The sequence below is a fragment of the Gopherus flavomarginatus genome, chromosome 4 (genome assembly GCF_025201925.1).
Source record: "Gopherus flavomarginatus isolate rGopFla2 chromosome 4, rGopFla2.mat.asm, whole genome shotgun sequence".
NCBI classification, from domain to species: domain Eukaryota; kingdom Metazoa; phylum Chordata; order Testudines; family Testudinidae; genus Gopherus; species Gopherus flavomarginatus.
The window spans coordinates 207,271,131-207,298,206 of NC_066620.1; the positions used below are offsets into that span (position 1 = coordinate 207,271,131).

Consider the following 27,076-nt stretch of genomic DNA (forward strand, 5'->3'; position numbering starts at 1 on the left):
CTTGATCTTCACCTGTTAGGTTCACTCCCTCTGGGGCACCTGGCATTGGCCACTGTTGGTAGACAGGATATTGGGCTAGATGGACCATTGGTCTAACCCAGTATGGCCGTTCTTATGTTCTTATTCATCCAATGATTGCATTAGCTCTTTTGGCCACAGCATCACAGTGAAAGCATATGCTAGGCTGATTATCCACATGATCACATATCTTTTTCAGAATCACTGTGTTCCAGGATAGAATACCCTATCCTATAAGTATGGCCTACATTCCTAGATGTATACATGTATACTTAGCTGTATTAAAGCCCATATTGTGTCCTTCAGCCCAGCTTACCTGGATCATGCTGTATCCTGCTCTTTCCCTCTCTCCTACTTGCCAGAGAGACTAACAACAAGTCCTACCATTTCCCCTCAGACTGAGGAAAACAGGCCTTCTAGAATGCTTTGTTAGGAGCCTACAGTTCCCATGATTTCTTGACTACAAATCAAAGATTCCCTCTGTTTTTGCCAGAAGCCATGTCCCAGAAGTCAACAGAACTTCGGTCAAACACATTCAACACCAGAAATGGCCGAATGAATTGTGCTCAAACACTTAAAAAAAATAAATCCCACTATTGTTTGTAGAACATTCATGGATATTCCTACTAAGGAAGAGGCTGTTCCAGAAATAGACAAGCATGTGCAAGGATGGAGTTAATGAAAGATTGGAATCTGCCTTTATTGTGAGGTTTACCAATGTTTTGGCAACACATAGGGGCTGTAAAAGGGTTTGGAGAAGAGTTACCCCAATGTATGACTCTCTGCTGCCCTACTTGCAAGCACTGTCTTAGGGGCAGTGCTGGAGATGGTGCTGGATATTATTAGGTCTCAGCAGAGCAATCTCTATAGCACTGAGCATTACAGATGCTCCAGCCTGTGGACCAGCCATGGCAAGCCGAGTAAGGCAGCTGTAAGTAAGAAAAGTCAACGAGGATCAAAGCGACCCCTAGACAATCCAGAATCAGGGTAGTATAGGAGCTTCCACGGCCCTCTGTCTCTGGGCTGTGCCTTGTGTCTGAAGCCTGCAAGAGCATTAAACTGCTTGGATACATAAAAAGGAGAGACAAGTAGTTCTGTTCACAGTGCAATATCTCCTTTGTGAAGTCCTGAACTTACCACCTACAGCAATGCCAAAACAGACCACAGCGGCCGATACGCATTGTATAGAGAGGACAATGGAAAAGGAAGCAGGCACCTTTCCTATGTAGGCACATGGCAGTACCAAAGATTCCACGGTCAGCAACTGCACAAAAAAATAAAAGAATCATGATGTTCAGTTATACAGTAGGCAAAGAAGAGCTGTGACTTTAGCATGATGGGTATTTCTCATTTAATGAATTTCCCGTTTACGGAGACCTGGACAAATCAACCCAATTATCTTCCTGTACACCATTTAACTTGATACTTTAATGGCTGCCCCTAGGAAGAGAACAGAGCAAGTTAATTAAGTAGAAGGGTTGGCTCCCTGGCTGCACACTACAGAACCATAGCATTGAGCATGAGTGTCCTTCACAGCGCCACACCTTGCAGGCACAGGAAGCAGGTAGCTGCCTGAATTGCCAACTTCCCTTAGTGGCTGCTGCTGTGGTTCTGACTCTTTCTTATTTGTAACAGTGATGTTCCAGGCAACATCACAAATGCTGATTGGCTGAGCAGGGTTGAACTGGCTCAGCACGGGGATGGATGGTTACAGCATTTAGGAACGGAAGGGTTTGCGCAAGTCCCTTCAAGTCTGAATGCCATGCGGTCTGGGAGACACTGCGCAACATTCTTGCGACAACACAGCACTCAGGAATTGTTTCTTCCTGGCCAGTTGCCAGGTATAGACATGATGGACAGGCTAGTCCTTTTGAAAATGTAGCCTAAATGTCCATCACCTCACCCTTTGGGATATTTAGATTAGAATATTTTAACCTGGATTTTAGCTATGCTTTCATTAAAGTATCCAGTCCCCACAGGCATAAACCCAAGGCCTAAACAGTAATGTCTCATTGCTTCCTTGAGCTCCTCCTATCTGTATGTAATTTCTCTCTTCTTATGCATATGTTTTGTAGGGAGTATGTCTTAGCACCTGACACAATGGGGTCCAAATCCATTCCTGGGGCTCCCGGGTGCTAATTCATTAATAAAATAATAATAATGTATGCAGATGCAATGTCATTTCTTCAGAAACTGCTCCAACTCAACACAATGGCGTTTCCAGTAATGAAGCCAAGCACACAGATATAGCAAACTATTTCTGGGAGACAGTGTTGCTAAGACACTGAGAAAATGATTTGCCACTTTAAAGATTGGGGTTTTAGCCCCAGACTGTGTATTCTCTCCTGGGAGTGTGAGGCAACACTTAATTATAAGGGACATCAAAGCCCTGAATAATTAACACTAGTGAGCAGAAGAAGTTAGACTCTAATTCATGTTCTTCTGGTTCCCAACTTAGTTCACCCTCCTCTAGACCAAACTGTATTTTCATGGGGTCAGTCCAAAGGAAGAGGATACACCTTGTATGTGTCTACACAGATATTCAAGTTAGTCTTTCCTCAGGGCCACCTGGTTTGTGACAGACCGAAAAAGGCAGTTTGCAGATGTCCCCCAAAATGATGGAGGGGCAATTGGGCCAAATTTGATTGATAGACATTCCGACCAATGTATCCTTTAAACCAGGGGTAGGCAAGCTATGGCACGCATGCCAAAGGCAGCATGTGAGCTGATTTTCAGTGGCACTCACATTGCCTGGTTCCCGACCACCAGTGTGGGGGGGCTCTGCATTTTAATTTAATTTTAAATAAAGCTTCTTAAACATTTTAAAAACCTTATTTAGTTTACATACAACAATAGCTTAGTTATATATTATAGACTTATAGAAAGAGACCTTCTAAAAACATTAAAATGTAATACTGGCACGCGAAACCTTAAATTAGAGTGAATAAATGAAGACACAGCTGATTATCTTTCACTTACTCCCAAATCTTTTTTAGAGTCACTGCTTCCCAGGATAGAGTGCCCCCTTCTGTAACTATGTCTACATTCTTTTTTCTTAAACTTATGCATTTATATTTAGCCGTATTTAAATGTGTATTTAAATTTAAATGTTTGCTTGCACCCTGCTTATCACGTGATCCACATCAGTCTGTATCAGAGATGTGTCCTCTTCAATATTTACCACTGCCCAAATTCCTTTTGTCATCTGCAAACTTTATCAGTGAGTTTATATTTTCTTCCAGGTCACTGATAAAAAAAATTGACTAGGACAGGACCGAGAACCAATCCCAGAAGCACCCCACTAGATAGAGTGCAGGTGATGTTTTTACAGGTTATAGTTCAACAGCATCTGAACAGATTTTTATAGGCACATGTAAATCACCTTCCTGATCCCAGGATTATTCCCCAGCTAAATTTTAAGTATCTGCTTCAAGCTCTGTAAGCACTAGAGCTCTTTAGAAGAAGAGTTGGAAAAATCTAGGATACAAGGATTTAGGCAACCTTAGTACAGGCTCACACATGTCCTTCTATATTCTCCCTTCATTTAATGCAAATCCTACCTTCAGTGCTTTGCGCCACAAGGAAGAAGACAGCAAAAAGGAGATAAAGTATCTTCATAGCTAACGTTTGACCAGGAACTGAGTATCACTGCAGAGAAGAAACTCCGAGTTATACATAAGACTGGGAGTGTCTCTATTTATAGGGCACTGGACATTGTGACATGCTGATTTGTGGAAATCTTGTTTTGATACAGGTGACATTTATAAAGTGTGTGCTGCAACCTCTTAATTATAATTATTTATTATATGTACAGCAGCATAAAAATTCCCAGGGCACACCAAGGAAATGCAATTGACAAATACCTGCCTTCATGAAGTTGCAATACGAATATTTACACCTAGCAACCATTTAGTTCCCGGTCCAAAGCCTTTGAAGTCAATGGAAATCCTTCCATTGACTTCAGATGAGAGCCCTAGTGCAGAGGGGAATTCTAGAACACAGCACTACTCAAGAAGCGATTGGCAGAAGAATGTGTGTGTTTTTATATTTTTTGTACATTTTTTTTCAATTTTACATGTATTTTGTGAATTTTCCAAACTTCATGCATTAAAACCCATTACAAACAGGTTAAAAATTCTTTTGAAAATAAGAAATATAGTGAATCACACTGAAAATACTGTGTGCCAGGAATGTATTGTTAAGTTTTTGGTTTGTTTCCCCATGAATCTAAACTAAGGAATTGTACAGGCAGTGATAGTAGAAAACCATGAGTTTACCTTATTCCCTCACCCTCACCCCCCGACAAACATCAGCCTTAATGATAATCTAAAGTACAGACATAAACTGTCGATGAATCAGACATGTGGAAGCCAAAGGCACTTGTAGGTACTAAGCTCCTTTTTAGATTTATCTCATTCTATAAGGGAGGAGAGAACAAGAAGCAATTGGGCTGAAATTGTGTCCAGGAAAATTTCTAAGGGTTCCATAGAGGAGGTTGACACCTCAGTGTCCCCTGAGGAATTAACCAAGCTTCAGAGCTGACAAACAATGAATCACCAGAATGTTTAACAACCTGCTTTGTAATGTCCTTCCCAGGCCTCACTTTCCTTTTCCTGTCTTCATTTCCACCCATTTGTAGGCAGAAAATACAGAAAAGGGGAGAGGGGAGAGGATTAAGTATCAGAATTCACTAGTCCTACAGCAAGACAGAGGGGGGACAAAAACAGGGAAATGAGGCATTCGAAGGGACCTGTCCCTCTCATCCCCTCTTCTTTCCCCTGTCTTTAAATTGTCTCTGTAGATGTAGAGTGCTGGTCTTCTCACCTGTGGAGAAACAGGACAAGGACCCGAAATGCTATCCCACCCAGTGGGGACACAAAAGGAGTGGGCATGTCACTCTGGCTGGTCACCTCACTCGTCTTTCCCTGTTACGTTCATGCCATACCCTCAGAGAAGTCAGACAGAAACAAAAACATGTTTGCTGGAAGGTTATATCCTAACATTCCTTTGTTTCTTAGAATTCAGAACAACAATACACAACCCCCGTTAAACAGAGACAGAGAAAGAAGCTGCTCCTTAAACAGAGGGGCACAACTCACTCCAACTGATTCCAGGCTGTCTAGCTGCTGACTCTGCTAAGCCCAGAACACAAACTGCCCTAGCCTTCAAGCCGGACCAAAACAATACCTTGAGCATTTAGAGTGATAACTTACACTTTTAATACAGGTGTCAGCACACCACTTCTTCCCCCACAGATGCTCCAGCTAGGTTCCCTCCAGCTGTTGACTAGAACCCAAGGACTTGCATTTAATTGGTACTGGCTGTCATACTGATGAAGCCTGGGTGTGGGAGAGGCTGTGGAATGTGAGTGTCACAGCTTGGGATGGGCAAACTGCTCCAGATAACTTAGGAAACACCCCTGTGAACAGAAGAATAACAAATTCCTCCTCTTCCCCTTCTGCTGCCAATTTAACCCCACTTCTATTCCTTAGGGAGATAAGAGAGTTAAATATTTTTCTTACATCCCATCAAACTTTTTCTCCTGGAGGCCCCTCGTGATGGAACCATCCATCCTAACAGCCCTATGCTTCCCCCTTGCTTTGTGCTTGACCTCTTTCCTCTTAGTTGGGTGCCCAGTGAGCACTCAGTGCTTAAAGACATACTTATCTCATGGAGCTGGAAAGGACCTTGAAGAGTCATTGAGCCCAGTCCCCTGCCTTCATTAGCAGGACCAAATACTGTCCCTAACTAGGTTTTTGTTTTTTTCCCTTCCCCCCTGCACCCTAAATGGCCCCTTCAAGAATTAAACTCACATCTCTGGGTTTAGCAAGCCAATGCTCAAACCACTGAGCTCTCTCTCCCCCTTGTTGGAACCTACTTGCATTGATAGGTCCAATTCCACTACAGAAGGCTTAGAAATTTGCAGCCCCAGTCACTTCTCATTCTCTCCTCTCTCAGTAGTGTGGATGAGACAAATCCTGAACAGGTGTTACTTGCAGGGGCCATGGGCTCTCATATGTTCAATTCATCAAAAGTGTCTGCCCTTTTCACTGCTATTGTGAAGGCTGCCGGTTGTTGTAGCAACAAAACAAAACCACAAGAAAGAGGGAGAGATTGCACGTGTTTCTCCCTCATTTTCAGAATGTTTGAATTGTGGAAATGTTGCAGAGGCTTTGCCCCCCATTAACCCACACACGTGCGGGGTTGGGAGATACAAAGGCTATAGCAGGACCAGGGATGGGGGAAAGCAGTTGCAGAAGCACACAAGATCAGACTAGGGAGCAGGCAGGAATTGCCAGGATCCCATTTCCCACCCTGGAGTTGGTTGACCATCCCCTTGCTGAATCTCAGTAGCTACACTTGCTCTCCCTGCTATCCCTCCACCTCCCATATTTGCAGTAAGGTTCGATCTCCCTGGATTTAGATGCATAAAAATAGGAAAGTACCCAAAATTCAGATAGGCTATTGGTACAATTTGTTCAGAACAGACACACCGACACACACCTTGCTGCCATACCTCTCCTAGATAGACCAGTTTCTTGGCATTCCTCTCACAATAGGGCCCTCATTCAAACCCTACTGATGTCAGCAGGCGTCTTATCTTTGATTTTAAATGGCACTGGCGCGGGTAGTAAAATTTACCAGGTGCAGCTTCCTCAAGCCAGGCATTTGTCACGTGTAATTCCCTGAAACGTGCCAGGAATTTTTATGGTGTTGGACAAATAAAAATAATTATAATTAATAGATTGTAGCACACATCTGATAAATACCATTTGCATCAAACAAAATGTCTGCTGTTCCATATATCATAATCCCCAGAGCCCTATGAATTCAATGGCAAAACCTATGTTAATGCAGCAGTAAGATTGCTCGGCAGTATGTTGTCTGTTGAGTTGAACAAAATTCAAAGTTTTGAGAGCCAAGTCCCAGATTCTGGCACACATAGGCAGGAAGAGGAATGGGGCATTTATCAGTCCCACATTCTTCCCTCCCAGTCCCCTATCACTCATCCCCACATCCTCTTTTCAAGTGTTCCACACCTTCACTCTTCCAAAGTCTCACATGTGACTCATCTGAGCTCCCACCTCTGTCCCCACTGCTACCACACAGCCCCATTTATCTCCTCCTCCATAAGTCCTCTCTCTCCCCTCACTGCAACCCCAAAGCTCTCTCCCCCTATTACCCACCTCTCTGCCGCCTAATTCCTCTCCCAGTAAAGATTCACTGATCTAATTTCTCCTCCTGTAGACTATGATTAATTCGGGCAATATCTTGCAGCAATACCTGGCCATTTAGTCCAAAACATCTTTTGTCTTAGGTCAGAGCTTGTAATTAACTTATCCTTAGTTGTGTTAATTGAAGGCTGAGTACCCAGCTATCAGTCTCCGTGTGGTCTATGATTCATTCAGTCATTACTGCCTCTCATTTTAATGATATAGAGCAGTGATGCTCAATTGCATCTACCTATGGGCCGATTTGAGAATCTTATGAGATGAGGCTGACAAAAAACAAAACAAACAAACTTTCTCAGACAATAAATATGTTCTTGATTGCAACATATCTATTAATGTTTCTATCTTTTAACACAGCTTATAAATCAATTGTTTCTACAATGCCTATTACAATAATAGCATTTTTATTACCAGACACTCTAATTCACCCACTTTAGGATTTAGAAGGCTAGCATTTGTGTATAAGCACTTGTACATTTTGTCAATATTCAGTTGCTTGCTTTTCCTGTGTTATATTTAAACGGGTGTCTTTTACGTTTAACTATTCCTCTCTAACTTCTACCTGTACTTTAGCAGCTTCTTTTCTATCCTCTTTATTAGCATACAGAGGCCACTGGGAGCTGCGTGCATGTGTGAAAATGTAAACACAGTGTCTGGTGGCCCACCAGCGAATTACCCTGATGGGCTGCACGTGGCCTCCGAGCCGCAGGTTGCCAACCACTGGTCTAAGAGGACTGTCTATGACTCCATGGTAAGACTGAGTATACATTTGTTCCTGGTTTGGTGAAATCTAATAATAGAACACACCATCAGCTTGGGGTGTATGCCGGGGTGGTCACCTCGCTCCTGCCATGAAGGGCTTAAAGCAGCTCTGGAGAGGGCTGCAGTAGGAAAAACCAGGCTGATTGGGGGCAGCAGCCACAGGTAGGGCCACACCCCAATCAGGCCACATCTGGCCCTATAAGAGGGCTGAGGGCCAAAGGCTGAGACAGAGATTCTCTCTTTAGCTTTTGAGAGGGAAAGACCTGACTGCCTGGGAGCTGAGCAGGGTACCCTGAGGCGGTGCAGTGCTGAGGAAGGGCAGAGGGAGCTGAGGAACTCCAGCCTAGCAAAACCTCAGGCTGCAGGCTGAGTTAAGGGCCCACAAAGGTACTGGGGCTGCAGAGGGGCAGCCCAGATCTAGGCAGAGGCAGCTAAGTCCACCCCCCCTTACCAATGATGAGTGGTTTAAACACTGCCTTCTGCCCCAGGAAGCAGGGGCTCAATGATGACTGGCAGTAGCCACTGAGGAAAGGTGGGGATAGGGGGTTGCGGGTTCCCCTAAATGGGGATACCCAGATTGTGGATTACTGCAGAGGCAGAACCCTGACATAGAAGGGTACCAGGGTCCAGGAGGGACACAGGGGCCAGTGACAGGTGAAGGATCATCTGGTAGAGGGTGCTCCGGAGCTGGAAGAGAGCTTATTCCCTAGACAACCAGCAGGAGGTGCCAAGCCAATGAGTCATCGCCCCACCACAGGGTGGTTGCCTAGTTTTCTGACAGTCTGCCATGAGGTAGGCACTCACAGTCGTGAGCCAATCCCAGACAATGTGACAACCTTCATATTGTGGTTTTTGTCTTCATGTTCCAGATTGCCCCTGATAAGATGTACATAAAACAGAAACATAATATACAAGGATATTTGTCACCCGGTATTAAAATTTCCAATTAATACATTACATTATAATAATTAATTCTCACATTTTTGTTTAAAGAACTCTGGAATGCCTCCTTAGCATGTAACAGAACTTGGACTTTGGCAGGAGACTAATTCTGGGATCAGAGTGGTGCCTTTGCTGTCCCCTTGAAAAATCAATTCAAATACGACTGGATTCTGACCTGTCAAAAATCCCCATTTCCCCTCGGTGTTTTCCTCGGTAGAGCTTGCTAGAGCCTTGCTACAACCCCACACCAACATTATAGTTGTATTGAGCACTGGGGGAGGGATAGGTCAGTGGTTTAAGCATTAGCTTGCTAAAGCCAGTGTTATGAGTTCAATTCTTAAGCAGGCCATTTAGGGATGTGGGGCAAAAATCTGTCTGGGGATTGGCCCTGTTCTGAGCAGTGGGTTGGACTAGATGACCTCCTGAGGTCCCTTCCAACCCAGATATTCTATGTCCTTGCTTTGACATGGCACTCAGAACAGACTATCTGGATGAGACACAGAAAATAAACTTTTTATCTCTAGCTTTGCTCCTTTGAAAAATACTTTTTTCTTGGAAAAGATGGAAATCAGGAGATCATGAATTAATCTTCTGCTGAACAGAGTTAGTAATTCAGTGCCCTTCACACCCCATATTGTAAAACCAAGCCTCTGGCACCACTGAGAGCTTACTCAACCTAGGAATAGAACACAAATCTCTATGTGGCAGACCCATGTTACAGTGTCTTAGCAGCACTTTCTCAGAAAGACTTTGCCACACTATGTGCTTGGCTTTGGCCTGGAAATGGTGTGACCTCAGATAAGGCAGTATATGCAGATAAACCAATATATCAGTTTAGGTCTTTGGCTCAGATCTGAGGGTATTGGATAGTTTTGTCAAAGCATCTACCATTAAAAATATTTGCTCTTAAGTATTCTAAAGGACGAGAGCTGGGGAAATTTGGGCTGCATTTCCAAAGAATCTGCCTTTCTTGTATAACCAAAAGCTGGCTATTGGTCATGAGGAAACTATTCCAAAGCATTGAGTCTTCACAAGGACTTCTGCACAGAGACTTACAAATAGGCAGACATTCAAAATAGAAGGGACCTAATTTAATCTTTTTGAATTTTAAAATTTGCAGTCATTCAATTCAATTCTGACCTGCTTCAACTTTTCTCAGCCAATTAGCATTTATGATACTGCCTGTTAAATCCGCTTCCCGCAGCCCCTATTGGGACAATAAACCATGGCCAGTGGGAACTGCGATCGGCTGAACTTGTGGACACTGCAGGTAAATTAACCACCCCAGCCTGCCAGCAGATTTCCCTGATGGGCCACATGCCAAAGGTTGCCGATCCCTGGTCTAGCAAGATCTCCGGGAATCTGGGAGATGTCCCCTTACTTCTAAAATAACTGGATCTTGCTTCAATCCAAGCCTGAAGCACTGTTCATTTGGGCTGTACAGAACTGTGTGTGCTAGAGGAATCCAAAAAAGACGAGCATCTATGACTGTTAAAAGACTATATTTTTCCTTTTAATAAAGCAAGTTGATGTGAAATCACATTGCTGAAAAGTGACGTATGTATGTTTTGGAGGGGTCAGGGACTGTTTCTATCTGTTTTCTCCATCAAATTCAACTTTTTTCCTTCTGAAAATTGGAACTAAATAAAATATTAAAACCCAAGGGAATGTTAATTTGCACATAGGTATTTAGGTCACAAAGTTCTATGCATCTATTTATGCATCAAGAAGCTCATATTGATATATTCTTTACCTATTTCTTGCACATGTAATAAATCCTTTTGCCTTCTGTTATTCTTGGAGGAGCTGGGTGCAGACACAGCATTACTGTAAGGAATGTAACCCCAACCTCATTGCAGACATTTAATGATGTTGGAAATATGGCAGCTCAGGCCACGTCCATAGAGAATACCCATACCAAGGTACTAGACCTGCCAATGAGTTCAGGCCTGAACATTACATAATGGCGGACATCAACGAATGCCAATGGACAATTCTGAGACACAGTTTCCCACTGCACATCCGTGATTGTGGGGAAAAAACACCCAGGGAAAGTGGAGGAGTCTGAGGATTTTCGATAGGATGTTCCTGCATGCAAATCAAACACAGCTTGAGATCATGGAAATGTGATAAACAACAATCGCTCTCTACACCCTCCTTTCGCTTGTGAATTTCTGGACATGGAAGAAGTTTCCCAGGAAGCCCTAAATGGGATAAATTCTTCAGATAGTATGAAGCCAGCCTAGGCCTCAAGACATGCCTCTAAACAGTTAAGGAGAGGCAGTTTGTCATGGCACCTGATGGGGGTGGAGCTGAGGTGTGCAAGGTCACTGTGGAGAGAAATGTGACAGTTCCCCCAAGGAGTAAGATGCTCATTCCCAGACAACTGAAGAGAAACCCAACAGATTGCACCAACTCCCAGCAGCATCCCTGCCAAGATATACAGACAAAAAACCAGTAGACCCTGATTTGCAAGAAGATATATGTAAATTTGGGGACACATTGTCTGTTTGTCCTGCTCACACCCACTCGGTGCATTTATTCCATATATCTCCACTAGCATTTATTCCACACCCACTCTCACTTCAACCTTTCTTTCCACCCACAGTTGTTACACTCTACTCCTCAAGAGACATCTTACTGCATTGCCTACCCTCACGAAACCCACACTTTCCTATACACTTATTTTGCATACACCTCACATAAATATATATACACACTTCTGTACACCTGTCCCCCCACTCCATACTCACCAGCTTACTCTACACAATCATTTTGCACACTTAAACCCTGTATACTTCACACCCTGTCATTCTGGGCACTCATGCCATCCCTCCCCTCCCCGTCCCCCGGTCTCAGAGCATCCAACCTATATGAGGACATTGAGAAAAAAGGAATAGTCTCTAGAATTTATAGCCAAGACCTGGGAAGGATGGGGTTTCTGTGTATTCAGTGGAAGTCCCGTCTCTCCTAGTAAACATCCCTGACCCACCCTCCTTAACCTGTCTTTGGTTTCTTGGGTAACAAATCACTAGTCCCTGTGAAACAGGTTCTCTCTAGGATCTGGTCTCTCAGCTCCTATTTTCCTAACCAGGTGATCACACACACACCCCTTCGAAGTCCCAGCTCCCCACTATATGCTCCAGCCAAAGTGTCAGCTCAATCTGGTTTCCCCAAAACCCCAGCACCCACCTCCCCACTCCTTTCAGACTTCTAGCTCCCTCAGACAATAGTTCTCTGCTCCGCTCATTTCATTGCCAGAGGCCCATGTCAGGGCTTGTGGCATTTTTAGTCCTACAAGGTTACAGCTGCTCAGGGGATCCCTATCCCTCTTCCCTTCTATGTGACTCTTTCCCCATCTCACCCACCTGTCTCCATTCCCCACATGTCTCTCTGACCCTTTGCCACCATCCTTAGACACCAAAATCTTAGATTTGGTTCCGCTCTTAGTAATCTTCTAGCAGAAGCTTGAATAGCCTCCATCTCCTCCCTGTCCCTTGGCTTATGCCCATCTGCATTTTCTGGGGCCCCAATGCACAGCGCACCAAGATCAGTAGGGCAAGTGATGCAGACTCCCCCCCTTCAGGAAAAGCCCAGACTCACAAGCAGCTGAGCTCCACCATCTCCAGCCCTACTAGCCATGGAGTTCTTCCACTCCCTGGCATGGTGCAATGGGGGACTGGCTTTCTAAGGCAGCATGGAATGCTAGTTACCCAGGTGTCTGAAATAATTAAAACAGCCTATTGAGTGACCAGAAGATGGTCCTGGGGAATAGCTAGTATCGGGGAGGGCGAAAGTTTAGAGAAAATCCAGGCTATTTCTTCTCAAGGGACCTGGAACCAGGAGCCTTGTACAGTGGGGCAGGGGGGCAGGCTGACCTCTCCCTCAGTTAGCACAGTCAGGTGTTTGGGATAATTAGACCCACCGGGGAAGGGTCCAGGTGCTGTCAGGTGACTGGGAGAGGGTGAAACAAAGAGGAGGCTCCAAGCCTAGGCAGGGAGAGAGCTGCAGGAGGACCAGCTGAGGGAAGCACTCAGCCAGGAGACAGGCCCAGCAAGGATACTGGTGAAAATTCCGACCCTAAGGGGAGGGTCCTCTGACCAGGAAAGCAAAGACTGAGTACACACAGGCCACCGACAAAGTTCCCTTCCCCCGCTGCTGTTCTTTGGGGAGCAGTCACCAAACTGCTTGTTTATCTTCTGGTCAATTTGCTTTTTCAAGCATCTTGATCACTTTGTGTACCTTAGATGTGAATGTATTTTTGATGTCCTTTGTTTGTAATCATAGAATCAGAGAAGATTAGGTTTGAAAGAGACCTCAGGAGGTCATGTAGTCCAACCCTCTGCTCAGAGCAGGACCAACACAAACTAAATCATCCAAGCCAGGGCTTTGTCATGCCGGGCTTTAAAAACCTCTAAGGATGAAGATTGCACCACATCCCTAGGTAACCCATTCCAGTGCTTCACCACCCTCCTAGTGAAATAGTGTTTTCTAATATCCAACCTAGACCTCCCTCACTACAACTTGAGACCTTTGCTCTTTACCGTCATTTGCCACCGAGAACAGCTGGGCTTCATCCTCTTTGGAACTTCCCTTCAGGTAATTGAAGGCTGCTATCAAATCCTCCAGCACTCTTCTCTTCTGCAGACTCAATGAGCCAAGTTCCCGTAGCCTCTCCTCACAAGTCATGTGCCCCAGCCTACTAATAATTTTTGTCGCCCTCTGCTGGACTCTCTCTAATTTGTCCACATCCTTTCTGTAGTGGGGGGCCCAAAACTAGACACAATACTCCAGATGTGGCCTCACTAGTGCTGAATAGAGGGGAATAAGCACTTCCCTCTATCTGCTGGCAATGCTCCTACTAATACAGCCCAATATGCCATTAGCCTTCTTGACAACAAGGACACTGTCAACTCATATCCAGCTTCTCATCCAGTGTAATCCCCAGGTCCTTTTCTGCAGAATTACCACTTAGCCAGTTGGTCCCCAGCCTGTACCAGAGTATGGGGTTCTTCCATCCTAAGTGCAGGACTCTGCACTTGTCCTTGTTGAACCTCATCAGATTTCTTTTGGCCCAATCCTCCAATTTGTCTAGGTCACTCTGCACCCTATCCCTACCCTCCAGCCTATCTACCTCTCCCCTCTCCAGCTTAGGGTCATCCAGCCATGTATTTTCTAGTGTCTATAACTTGAAAGATTGCTATCCTGGTCTTAGGCAATTTCTCACCTAAAGCCAATCCTCAGCATACTCAAACCACATAGCTGGGGCTCCACCTTTCACAAATTCCAAGATCATAGGCCCCATGTCGCCTGTGAAGTGATGAACAAAAAAGGAATCCCCTTCCTTCCCTTTTATTTTCCTGAACATTTTTAGAAATGTTGTGATGGGTTGTCACCCCTGGGGTGCAGTCTGGGAGCTGAGAGAACTGCTGTGTCCCCTAACAATTCACTTAGGTTGGTTTTTCCTACAGTGCTGTGTTGGTGACTCACAGCCCCTTCAGGCCCTGTTTTCACTCAATATGACAACAGGTGGCACCACCCACCCAACTGAGCTACCTGAGAGTGCTCTGCCTAAACCACTCAAGTACAAACAGCAGACACCAGCCAATATCCCAGCTCCCCAGGCACGCACATCCCCACACCCCGCTGGGTATAAACCCCAAATTATACCATCTTACACTGCACAGGGACCTATACAAAGCAAGATCATTAATAGTTCACCCCTCTCTCAATGTGGAGAGGAATATGAAAAAACTTGTGTTAACCAAGCTGAGATTTTCCCAGACATTTCAGTCAAAAGAACACTGGTTTAGAGAAAGCAAAAAAACAAGTTTATTTACTACAAAAGATAGATTTTAAGTGATTATATGTGATAACAGAGAGATCAAAGCAGTTTACCTAGTAAATAAACAAAAACACAAAGTAAGCCTAAAATACTAGAAAGATTGGATATGAATAAGCAATCTCTCACCCTGGCTGATGATACAAGCAGTTCACCAGGCTTCTACACAGGCTAGAAATCCTTTTAGCCTGGGATCAACACTTGCCCCCAGTTCAGTCTTTGTTCCTCAGGTGTTTCTAGGAGTTCTCTTGTGTGGGGAGTGCGGCTCCTAGATGATGTCACACACACCCTTATATAGTTTTAACAGTTCCCAGCTCAGTTTGTGGAAAAGTAGAGGTACCAAAATGGAGTTCAGTATCCTATGACCTGGTCACATGCCCTTGCTGAGTCATAGCAGCCCTTACTTCCTGGCCAGCTGAAATGTTTACAGAAAGCCTGAGGACAGGTTTCAGAATAGCAGCCACATTAGTCTGTATCCGCAAAAAGAACAGGAGTACTTGTGGCATCTTAGAGACTAACAAATTTATTTGAGCATAAGCTTTCATGGGCTACAGCCCACTTCATCAGATGCATAGAATAGAACATATAGTAAGAAGATATATATACATACAGAGAACATGAAAAGGTGGAAGTAGCCATACGAACTGTAAGAGGTTAATTAATAAAGATGAGCTAGTATCAGCAGGAGAGAAAAAAAAAAACCTTTGTAGTGATACTCAAGATGGCCCATTTTAGACAGTTGATGCAAAAGTGTGAGGATACATAACATGAGGAAATAGATTCAATGTGTGTAATGACCCAGCCATCTCAGCCTCTCTCATTGGACTCCAACTGCTGAGCTTGAATTAATCTGCAAACTAGATACCATTTACTTGGGTTTGAACAGAGACTGGGAGTGACTGGGATCATTGACATATTGAATCTATTTCTTCATGTTAAGAATCCTCACATAGGATCTAGGGATTACAGTGGATGAGAAGCTGGATATGAGTTGACAGTGTGTGCTTGTTGCCAAGAAGGCTAACAGCATTTTGGACTGTTTACGTAGGGGCACTGCCAGCAGATTGAGGAACATGATCATTCTCCTCTATTCGACATTGGTGAGGCCTCATCTGGAGCAGTGTCCAGTTTTGGGCCCCACACTACAAGAAGGATGTGTAAAAATTGGAAAGAGTCCAGCGGAGGGCAACAAAAATGATTAGGGGGCTGGAACTCTAAGGAGATACTGAGGAAACTGGGATGGTTTAGTCTGCAGAAGAGAAGAATGAGTGGGGATTTGAGAGCTGCTTTCAACTACCTGAAAGGGGGTTCTAAAGAGGATGGATCTAGACTGTTCTCAGTGGTAGCAGGTGGCAGAACAAGGAGTAATGGTCTCAAGTTGCAGTGGGGGAGGTTTAGGTTGGATATTAGGAAAAACATTTTCACTAGGAAGGTGGTGAAGCACTGGACTGGGTTACCTAGGGAGATGGTGGAATCTCCTCCCTTAGGAAGTTTTTAAGGTCAGGCTTGACAAAGCCCTGGCTTGGATGGTTTAGTTGGGAATTGGTCCTGCTTTGAGCAGGGGGTTGGACTAGATGACCTCCTGAGGTTCCTTCCAACCCTGATATTCTATTATTCTATGGTAAGCTGTCCACCCTCCAAGATGGATAATTAAAAATGACAAATTTTTATGACCCATTCATAAGCCAACTCTATAATTCCTCTTTCCAAGTGTGCCCAGTTCAATGTGGAGGTTGAGAAGTTCTGTACATCTAGGGAACGGAGAGATTCAGGTTTCCTTATCAAGGGAGGGGAAATCTAGCTACACTTTTAAAGTGCCTTTTACTTAACCCCTGGCTGTCAGTCCTCTGTCCTAACCACAAGTCCGAGGTGGCTAAGGAAAGCTGCTCCTCCATCTGGAATAACAGCCTTGCAATAGGAACCAGCACAGTGCAGCCTGCTGGACTTCAGTGACAGTGCAAGAAAGAATCATGGAGAGACATAGCTTCTGCCTAGTTAAGTCTGGGGTGAGATTTTCCATTTGAAGCCCACACTGCTAAACTTCTTGTAAATGATCTAATGGCAGCGGTTAATTTCTGATCACTGTGGGGGCAGGATCGGATAAGGTGTTAAGGTATTGAGACTGAAACAGCACAGACATTTCCCTTTAGGAAACTGATTCTAAATTCTTTGTGGAATGTCATGGGCCCAATTCCAATTTCTCTTATACCAGTTTTGCACCAGTACACCTAAGCTGTAAGTGTAACAGGGAACAGAATTCCTAGATTAATACATTCCAAAGCATGAAAAGTTCACTGTGATCATCTAGTCTCACTTGCTACTCACACCATAGAATTTTCCCAAAATTATCCCTAGCACAGATCTTTTAGAAAAACACCCAGTTTTGGTTTACAAATCACCCATGACGAATAATCTGGCATGACCCAGGGTAAATTGTTCCAGTTGTTAATTACTCTCAACATAAACATTTATGCTCTGTTTCCAATTTGAATTTGTCTAATTTCAACTTCCTGCCATTGGATCGTGTTCTGTCTTTGTCCGCTAAACTGAAGATCCCATTGCTAACCAGGAGCGGTGCCAGGGTTTTTGGTGCCCTAGGTGCAGGGCCGGCTCGCTGGTCCCACGGCTCTGGTGGACCTCCCGCAGGCGTTAATGTGGGAGGTCCACAGGAGCAGTCTGCCGCCCTCCCAAATCCTGGTGCCCTAGGCGACCGCCTAGGTCGCCTAAATGGAAGCACCAGCCCTGTTGCTAACTATTTGTTCCCCATGTAGGTACAGTACTTATACATTGTAATTCAGTCACCACATTGCCCCTTAGCCTTAAGGCCCCAGCCCTTAAAGCAGCCTGGCCTGATTTCCTCTGTTCTTCTCTGAGTGGACTTGTTTTGGGGGGAATGTTTCAGCCTCCTCCAGCTCCCACTTGCACAATGAAATGTTTGGAGGATTTGTGTGGTCATTTTCATTCCTGCAAAAGAACCTGCTGCACATGGCCATGTTTGGAAGTTCTGCCACAAGTCAAGGGGAACAGGTGATGGGAAGGTTACAGAACAAAGGAGAACAGAGGGATAGTGGAGGTGCCATGGAGTACCAAGATGGGCATTATGCACCACATAATCAAACTGTGACTGGACCCAGGTCTTCGAACACCACCACAAATTAAATAGATTTGTGAAAGGTGTAAGGAATAGGTCAAGATGTATCCATGTGAGCTCACTGAAACATAAACAATATTAATATTCCCTGATCTCAGAACACACCTGGGTGGATTTAGCATGCAATAGTGACTCTATATTTTTTATTTCTAATTTCAAGAGGAAAAAAGAAATGGATTTTTATAGAAAAGAAATAGCTGCACAGCCCCTGTGCACCTATCTAACTACTCACACATGTTTTAACAACACACAGCCACAAGGAGCTACATTTATTAAAGGCGAATAACAAGGCATTATGGGTAATACTAGGGCTCCCTGGTGGGTTTTCTTCAGCTCACAAGATTCTTTATAGTCCAGATGAAAAGGCTCCAATAATTTTCGAAGCAAGGCACCGTTTGTCAGATTCCCAGAGATCCTGCATTGACAATCTCTGGTGCCATCACTCATCTCTAAACAAGGAAAAAAGGAAAGAGACTCTCAGATTCTGTGATTAAATCCATTAAAACAAGGAAACTATGACATTTACTTTCAAATCAAAGGTAGAGCAGAATTTCTCCATCACTGAACGGTGAGTGCAGATGTTCCTGGTTAACACAGGAGCAGGAGATTCATTTTTTGGTATTCAACATACTGCTATAGAGTGTCAATGAAGATAGTCAGCTCTAGTTAAGCATGTGAACTAGCTGTCTATGTGGCTTACCAGGTAAATACATTAGATCTCTGAACATGGATTTCCCCTCCTTTTACCCCTTACTCTCTAGTAAAGCAGGCAGATTCTCAATTTTATTAAAAAATATATCCTTCCTATTAACATTCTACACAGGTAAAGCAGCAACCAGAAAAATAAATTATTCTAGGACATTAAAAAACAACAACAAAAATATTGGACCTGCTGTAAATATGATATACATTTTTCATTAAAATGTTCACCACAATTAAAAAGACATGTGAAGTTCCTTTGAGGGATTTAATCAAAACCGTGACATTAAAAATCTTCACTGCTTCTTTTACATATAGAAAAATAAAACCAAAATACAACAATGCATCTCACATCCACATACAGTTTTTCTGACAAACACAGGTTTGCCTATAGCAAAAATTAAATAACTACTTATTTACATGATCAGTTATTTATTCTCCAAAAATGGGGAGGGAGGGATAGCTTGGTGGTTTGAGCATTGGCCTGCTAAACCCAGGATTGCAAGTTCAATCCTTGAGAAGGCCATTTACGGAACTGGGGTAAAAATCTGTCTGGCAATTGGTCATGCTTTGAGCAGGGAGTTGGACTAGATGACCTCCTGAGGCCCCTTCTAACTGTAATCTTCTATGAATGTGTGGCAGTTCCAATTCTGCCTCCTGGCTCATGTAAGCCCAAAGCCTGACCATATGCTAGTCTCAGTTCCATGCTAGTAGCCTGACCTGGTGAAAACATGGAGCTCTCAAAATGCCCAGTGAACCAGCCAGGAGAGCAGCACTGCAGTCACTCGCATGCAGCTCCCAGCTTCACAACCCCTGTCCTCAAGCCAACCCTCTTGGCTTTGTGGTTGGAAAAATCTCTGACCTCTCCCTACTGCTTCTCTGGGACCCTGTCCCTGCTGCAACATTAATTTGATCATGCTGGGCATCCTGTACAGTTCTTTACAGTACACCCAGTAGCTCACAAGAAGAACAAGGATAAGAAGGGCTGAAGATCTACAATGTTGCCAAGTTTACTGTAGGGACTGTCATGTTTAAAGCATTAAAAAGACATTCTGAGCAATGGTAACACTTGGATTACCAAGATTTGTAATCGCTCTGGAATTCTGAAATGAGAATGACAAAAGTTCAGAGTATGTACTAAGGTACCTTAAGGAATGAAAGTAGCATCAATCCTAGTGCTTACTGAATTGCATTGAAGAATGAAGGTTTTCCTGATACACATCCATCACCCACTGGTCAGTGAGTGCTACACATCCCCCTTTGCGTAAGCTGTAAGTGTTACTGCCTCCAACTAGAGGCTAGCTCTTTAGTTCAAGCTGTTGACATCTGTACATTTAGCTGTGGAGGGCTCTGCACAAACCACAGACTGCAGACAAAGAAGGTATGGCAGCCATCGCACATGGGTGCTTGACAGTGCCTCCATCCTGCTGACATGTGGAAGCAATTTTATGCTCAACACAGCTCCTCATGTTTGCAGGAGCTGGACCCAGATGTTCTGTAACACAGTTCTGAGAATGCTGCACTGCACCTGCTGGATCTGCAAATTTCCCACTTTATAAGTTTGTTATTTTCCAGTTTTTCACATTGAGTAGTTCTGGACAGACCCTGGAGTGAGGACTAGGCCATGCACTGAGTTTCAATGCTCTGCCATTTTTGTGTGAATTGATTTGAAAATACTTTTTTACTTTGGGAAAATCATCATGATTTCCATGCTGTGAGGGTGTAGCTTATCTTCTCATTAACACTGAACCTAAATCTCCCAAATATGGGGCCAACAAAGTAGTCAGAAAGAAAATATAAAATTTTCTGTGCTAGAAGCGCTTCCTCAGGGGATGATTGGACTTTTCTTCACTTCAGCTGTTCTCATGCACAATACTTGATCTATATTCCAAGGCCAGAAGAGACCATTATGATTATCTAGTCTGACCTCCTGTATAAAAAGGGCAAGAGTTTTCCCTAAAAATAATATCTAGAGAATATTTTTTCAGAAAAACATCCAGTCTTGGTTTAAACATTGTCAGTGATAGTGAATCCTGCACTATACTCGATATTTATTTTCAGTGATTAATTAGCATCACTCTTAACTAACCCCCCCATTATTTCCAGTCTGAGTTTCCTAGCTTCTATTTCTAGCCTTTGGAACATTTCCTAGCATCTATTTCTAGCCTCTGTCTGCTAGATTGAAGACCCATTATTAAATATGTAGTCCCATGTCGATATTTATAGACTGTAATCAAGTTACCCTTTAATAGTCTCTTTGATAAACTAGATTTATCTCCTAGAGGTATCACTATAAGCTATGCTTTCTAATTCTTTAATCATTCTTGTGGCTCTTCTCCAATTTATCAACATCCTTCTTGAATTTTAGGCACCAGAAGCAGACAAATGACTCCACACCACTGCCAAATACAGAGTTAAAATAGTCTCTCTCCTCCTGTTTGAGATTCCCATGTTTATTCATCCAATGATCACATTAGCCCTTTTGACTGCAGGGTCACACTGGGGGCTCATGTTCAGCTGCTTATCCACCATGACCCCCAAATCTTTTTCAGAGTCACCATTAACCAGGATAGAGTACCCCATTATGTAAGTATAGCCTACATTCCTAAATGTATACATATATATTTAGCTCTATTAAAACCCATATTGTGTGTTTCACCCCAGCTTACCAGGTGTTCCAGATCACTGTATCATCCCTCCTGATCTTCCACACTGTCCTGCTTGCCAGAGAGACTCACAACAGGTCTTAACAATTCCCATCCGACTGAGGAAAACAGGCCTTTCATATTTAGAATTCTTTATTAGAAGCCGACAGTTCTCATAATTCCTTGACTACAAGTCAAAGAATTCCTCTGATTTTGGCAGGGATCATGTCTCAGGAGTGAACAGAACTTGTGTCAAACACATTCAACACCAGAAATGTCTGAATTAATTTTGCTCAAAAATACAAAAAAAAATTCCACTGTTGCTTGTAGAACAAGCATGGCTGTACACCGTAAGGAGGTGTTTCCAAAAATGGACAAGCATGTGAGAGGATGGAGTTATTATGGAAAGAGATTGGAAATTACCTGTATTATGAGCGCTTAACGATGCTCTGGCTAAATGGAGGGGATATAAAAAAGGTTGGTGGAGGGTTACCCTAATGTACGAGCAATACAGATATGACATAATTGGCCCACTGACACCCTACTTGCAAGCACTGTCTTAGAGTAGTGCTGGAGATGGTGCTGGATGTTATCAGGTCTCAGAAAAGCAACCTCAATAACACTGAGCATTACAGATGCTCCAGCCTGTTGTCCAAACATGGCCAGCAGGGTATGGTAGCTGTAAGTAAGAGAAGTCAACAAGGGTCCAAGTGGCACCCAGACAGTCCAGAATCATGGTAGTATAGGAGCTTCCTTTGCCCTCTGCCGACAAGAGCATTAAACTACAGCTTGGATATATAAAGGAAAGAAACAAATACTTCTGTTCACCGTGCAATGTCTCCCTTGTGCAATCCTGGACTTACCCTTCTACAGCAATGCCAAAACACGCCACAGCGGCCGATGCGCACCGTATAGATGGGACAATTGAAAAGGAAGCATGCACCCCTACGGCGTAGACATCGGGCAGTGGCAATGATTCCACGGTTAGAAACTGCACACACACACAAATAAAAAAGAGTCTTGATTTTCATTCACACGGCAGAGAAATAAGAGCTGTGGCTGTAGCATGATGGGCATTTCTCATTTAATGAATTTCCCGTTCACTGAGACCTGGACAAATCAACCTAATTATCTGCCTGTACACCATTTTACTTGATATTTCATAATACTTAAATGACTGTAGTTCTCTGCACATTCAATGGCTGCTCCTAGGAAGAGAACAGAGCAAGTTAATTAAGCAGAAGTGCTGGCTTCCTGGCTGCACACTACAGAACTGTAGCACTGAGCATGGGTGTCCTTTACAGCGCCACACCTTGCAGGGACAGGAAGCAGGTAGCTGCCTGAATCGCCAACTTCCCTTAGTGGCTGCTGCTGTGGTTCTGACTCTTTCTTATTTGTAACAGTGAGGTTCACAAATTAAATGCTGATTGGCTGAGCAGGGTTGAACTGGCTCAGCACAGGGATGGACGGTTACAGCATTTAGGAACAGAAGGGTTTGAGCAAGTCCCTTGAAGACTGAATGCCATGCGGTCTGGGAGACACTGCGCAACATTCTTGCGACAACACAGCACTCAGGAATTGTTTCTTCCTGGCAAGTTGCCAGGTATAGACATGATGGACAGGCTAGTCCTTCTGAAAAAGTAGCCTAAATGTCCATCACCTCACCCTTTGGGATATTTAGATTAGAATATTTTAAACTGGATTTTAGCTATGCTTTCATTAAAGTATCCAATCCCCACAGGCATAAACCCAAGACCTAAACAGTAATGTCTCATTGCTTTCTTGAGCTCCCCCTATCTGTATGTAATTTCTCTCATCTTATACATGTTTCTTGTAGGGAGTATGTCTTAGCACCTGACACAATGGGGTCCAAATCCATTCCTGGGGCTCCTGGGTGCTAATTCATTAATAAAATAATAATAATGTATGCAGATGCAATGTCATTTCTTCAGAAGCTGCTCCAACTCAGCACAATGGCGTTTCCAGTAATGTAGCCCAGAACACAGATATAGCAGACTATTTCTGGGAGACAGTGCTGCTAAGACACTGAGAAAATGATTTGCCACTTTAAAGCTTTGGATTTTAGTCCCAGATTGTGTATTCTCTCCTGGGAGTGTGAGACAACACTTAATTATAAGGGACATCAAAGCCCTGAATAATTAACACTAGTGAGCAGAAGAAGTTAGACTCTAATTCATGTTCTCCTAGTTCCCTACTTAGTTCACCCTCCTCTAGACCAAACTGTATTTTCATGGGGTCAGTCCAAAGGAAGAGGATACATCTTGTATGTGTCAACACAGATATTTAGGTCAGTCTTTCCTCAGGGCCACCTGGGGTGTGGTAGACCGAAAGAGGCAGTTTGCAGAGGTGCCCCAAAAATGATGGAGGAGCAGCTGGGCCAAATTTAACTGGTATTCTGACCAATGTATCCTTTAAATCATGAAGTGTGTTGAACAGTCTTGACCTGTGGACACTAGAACTAGACCCAGTTTTCCAGTAGCAATCTCACCTGTACCAAATTCAGAGGTAAAATAATCTCTCTATTCCTACTCAGGAGTCCCCTGTTTATGCAACCAAGGATTGCATGAGCCCTTTTGGCCTCAGCTTCTCATTGGGAGCTTGTGTTCAGCTGATTATCCTCCACTTACTCCCAAATCTTTTTCAGAGTCACCATTTGCCAGGACAGAGCACCTCCTGTAACTATGTCTACATTAATTTTTCCTAGATATAGACATTAAATTTAGCCTTATTTAAATGTATATTGTTTGCTTGCACCGCGCTTACCAAGCAATCCATATTACTCTGTGTCAGTGATCTTTCCTCTTCAGTATTTACCACTCCCTGAATTTCTGTGTCATCTGCAAACTTTATCAGTGAGTTTATGTTTTCCTCCAGGTCACTGATAAAAAAAATGAATAGGACAGGACCAAGAACCAACCCCAGATGCACTCCACTACACAGAATGTAGGTGATGTTTTTACAGCTCATAGTTCAACCACATCTGAACAGATTTTGATAAAGGAAATTTCCTGACCCTAGGATTATTCCCCAGCTAAATTTTAAGTATCTGCTCCAAAGCCTGTGAGCACTAGAGCTCTTTAGAAGAAGAGTTGGAAAAAATCTCTGATACAAAGATTTAGGCAACCTTAATACAGGCTCACAGATGTCCTATATTCTCCCTTCATTTCATCAAAGTCTTACCTTCAGTGCTTTGCGCCACCAGGAAGAAGACAGCAAAAAGAAGGTAAAGTATCTTCATGCCTAACGTTTGGCCAGGAACTCAGTGTCACTGAGGAGAAGAAATTCCAGGTTACACAGGAGACTGGGAGCTTCTCTATTTATAGAGCAGTGGGCATTGTGACATGCTGATCTATGGAAATTATGTTTTGTTACAGGTGACATTTATAAAATGTGTGCTGCAACCTCTTAATTATAATGATTATTATATGTATTGCAGCATAGAAATTCCCAGGGCACATCAAAGAAATACAGTTGAAGGGGGCGATTTGTTATGAAGTTGCAGTATGAATATTTACACCTAGCAACCATCTATCGCCTGGTCCAAAGCCCTTTGAAGTCAATGGAAATCCTCCCATTGACTTCAGATGAGATCCCTAGTGCAGAGGGGAATTCTAGAACACAGCAGTACTCAAGAAGCAATTGGTAGAAGGATGTGTGTGTTTGTATATTTTTGTACATTTTTTCCCAGTATTTTCCATGTATTTCAGGAATTTTCCTAACTCATGCATTAAAACCCATTACAAAAAGGTTAAAAAATCCTTTTTAAAATGAGAAATAAAGTGAATCATACTGAAAATACTGTGCGCCAGGCAGGCCGGCTCTAGGTTTTTTGCTGGCCCAAGCAAAAAAATTTTTGGCTGCCTCCCCACTCCCCCAGACAAGAGTTCCCCCTCTTGCCCACCAGTGGCCCCCTACTCACATCCCCTGCTGCCCCAGCACTGGGCTTCCCCCCAAACGTGGGATCTGCTACCAGCACACTGAAGCTGAGCCCTGGCCCAGCTGCGACTCTGTCCTCACGTGGGTGGAACTGCTGGGCGGCATGGAGTGGGAGTACTTCCAGGTGGCGGCGCAGATGCAGGGCAGCTTAGAGAACACGGCCCCCTCTCTGGGCTTCGAGGCGCTGCTGGTGACCAAGTTGGATCAGTTCGTGCTCACCGCCCTCAACCCCGACATTCTGGCGGCTGAGGACCTGGAGAGCCCCCCGGACCTGCTGCTTTTCAGCCTCATGGTGCCCTGGCTCAGCCCCAGTGGGAGGGAAGGCGAGGATCTCCGGCTGCGGGGCTACTTGCCCAGCACCGACGAGCCCAGCCAGCTGCTCACTTCCTCACACACTCTGGGAGCCACTCTCACCGCCATCGCAGCCGGGGCTCGGCTCCAGGGGACCCCGTTTCCCTCCCTCCCCGGCTCCTCACACACTCTAGGCAGGGCTGCCCAGAGGATGCAGGGGGCCTGGGGCAAAGCAATGTCGGGGCCCCTGTCATAACCTTAGTCCCAGATTTGGACCTTAGCGTCCAAAATATGGGGGTTAGCATGAAAACCTCCAAGCTTAGTTACCAGCTTGGACCTGGTACCTGCTGCCACCACCCAAAAAATTAGAGTGTTTTGGGGCACTCTGGTCCCCCTGAAAAACCTTCCCTGGGGACCCCAAGACCCAAATCCCTTGAGTCTCACAACAAAGGGAAATAATCCTTTTTCCCTTCCCCCCTCTCTGTTCCCAGTCCTGGAAACAAAAGTACTTTCCTATTCCCCCAGAGGGAATGCAAAATCAGGCTAGCAATCCAACACACAGATCTCCCCTGATTTCTTCCTCCCACCAATTCCCTGGTGAGTACAGACTCAATTTCCCTGAAGTAAAGAAAAACTCCAACAGGTCTTAAAAGAAAGCTTTATATAAAAAGAAAGAAAAATAAGTACAAATGGTCTCTCTGTATTAAGATGATACAATACAGGGTCGATTGCTTAAAAGAATATTGAATAAACAGCCTTATTCAAAAAGAATACAAATCAAAGCACTCCAGCACTTATATTCATGCAAATACTAAAGAAAAGAAACCATATAACTTACTATCTGATCTCTTTGTCCTTACACTTAGAAACAGAAGACTAGAAAGTAGAAACTGTTTCTCCAAAGCTCAGAGAAAGCAGGCAGGCAGACAAAAGACTCAGACACAAACTTCCCTCCACCCAGAGTTGAAAAAATCCGGTTTTCTGATTGGTCCTCTGGTCAGGTGCTTCAGGTGAAAGAGACATTAACCCTTAGCTATCTGTTTATGACAGCCCCTTCCATAAAAAAAAGTTGCAATACTATACTATAACAACATGTATTTGGAAATGTAAAAAATAACTAGTGAAATACATTCAAAAATTAATTTGTAATAATTTGAAAATACACCAAATACATTATTTAAAAACATTAAAAGCTTTACTGGTATGTATATATTTGCAGTTACATAACGGGCTGTTACTGGGTGATGGTGATGGTTGGTGCCAATGGGCTGTCACTGCCTGGGGCCGGTGCTGCTGTTGCCCAGGGCTGGGTGGGGAGCTGGGCTCTAGGTTGGGGGGTGCCCGGCTCACAGGGGCTGGGCTCAGGACTGTGGGGAGATGGGGTTGGGGGTTGTCCGGCTCAGAGAGACTGGGCTCAGAGCTGGGGGTCAGGGCTGTGGGGGGGGGGATGGGGTGAGGGGGTGCCCAGCTCAGAGGGGCTGGTCTCAGAGCTGGGAGTCAGGGCTGTGGGGGGGGGATGGGGCAGGGGATTGTGCCC

General features: G+C 44.1%; 1 protein-coding gene across 1 annotated transcript in view; it reads right to left on the reverse strand.

The window, feature by feature from the left end:
• The window catches only part of LOC127048816 (uncharacterized), a 121,544-nt gene extending 95,362 nt beyond the window's left edge, over nucleotides 1–26,182 (reverse strand). The window contains exon 1 of the mRNA XM_050948823.1: nucleotides 26,100–26,182. The gene's annotated coding sequence lies outside the window, so the exon portion shown is untranslated. The remainder of the gene's footprint in view (nucleotides 1–26,099) is intronic.
• Nucleotides 26,183–27,076: the final 894 nt, after the last annotated feature.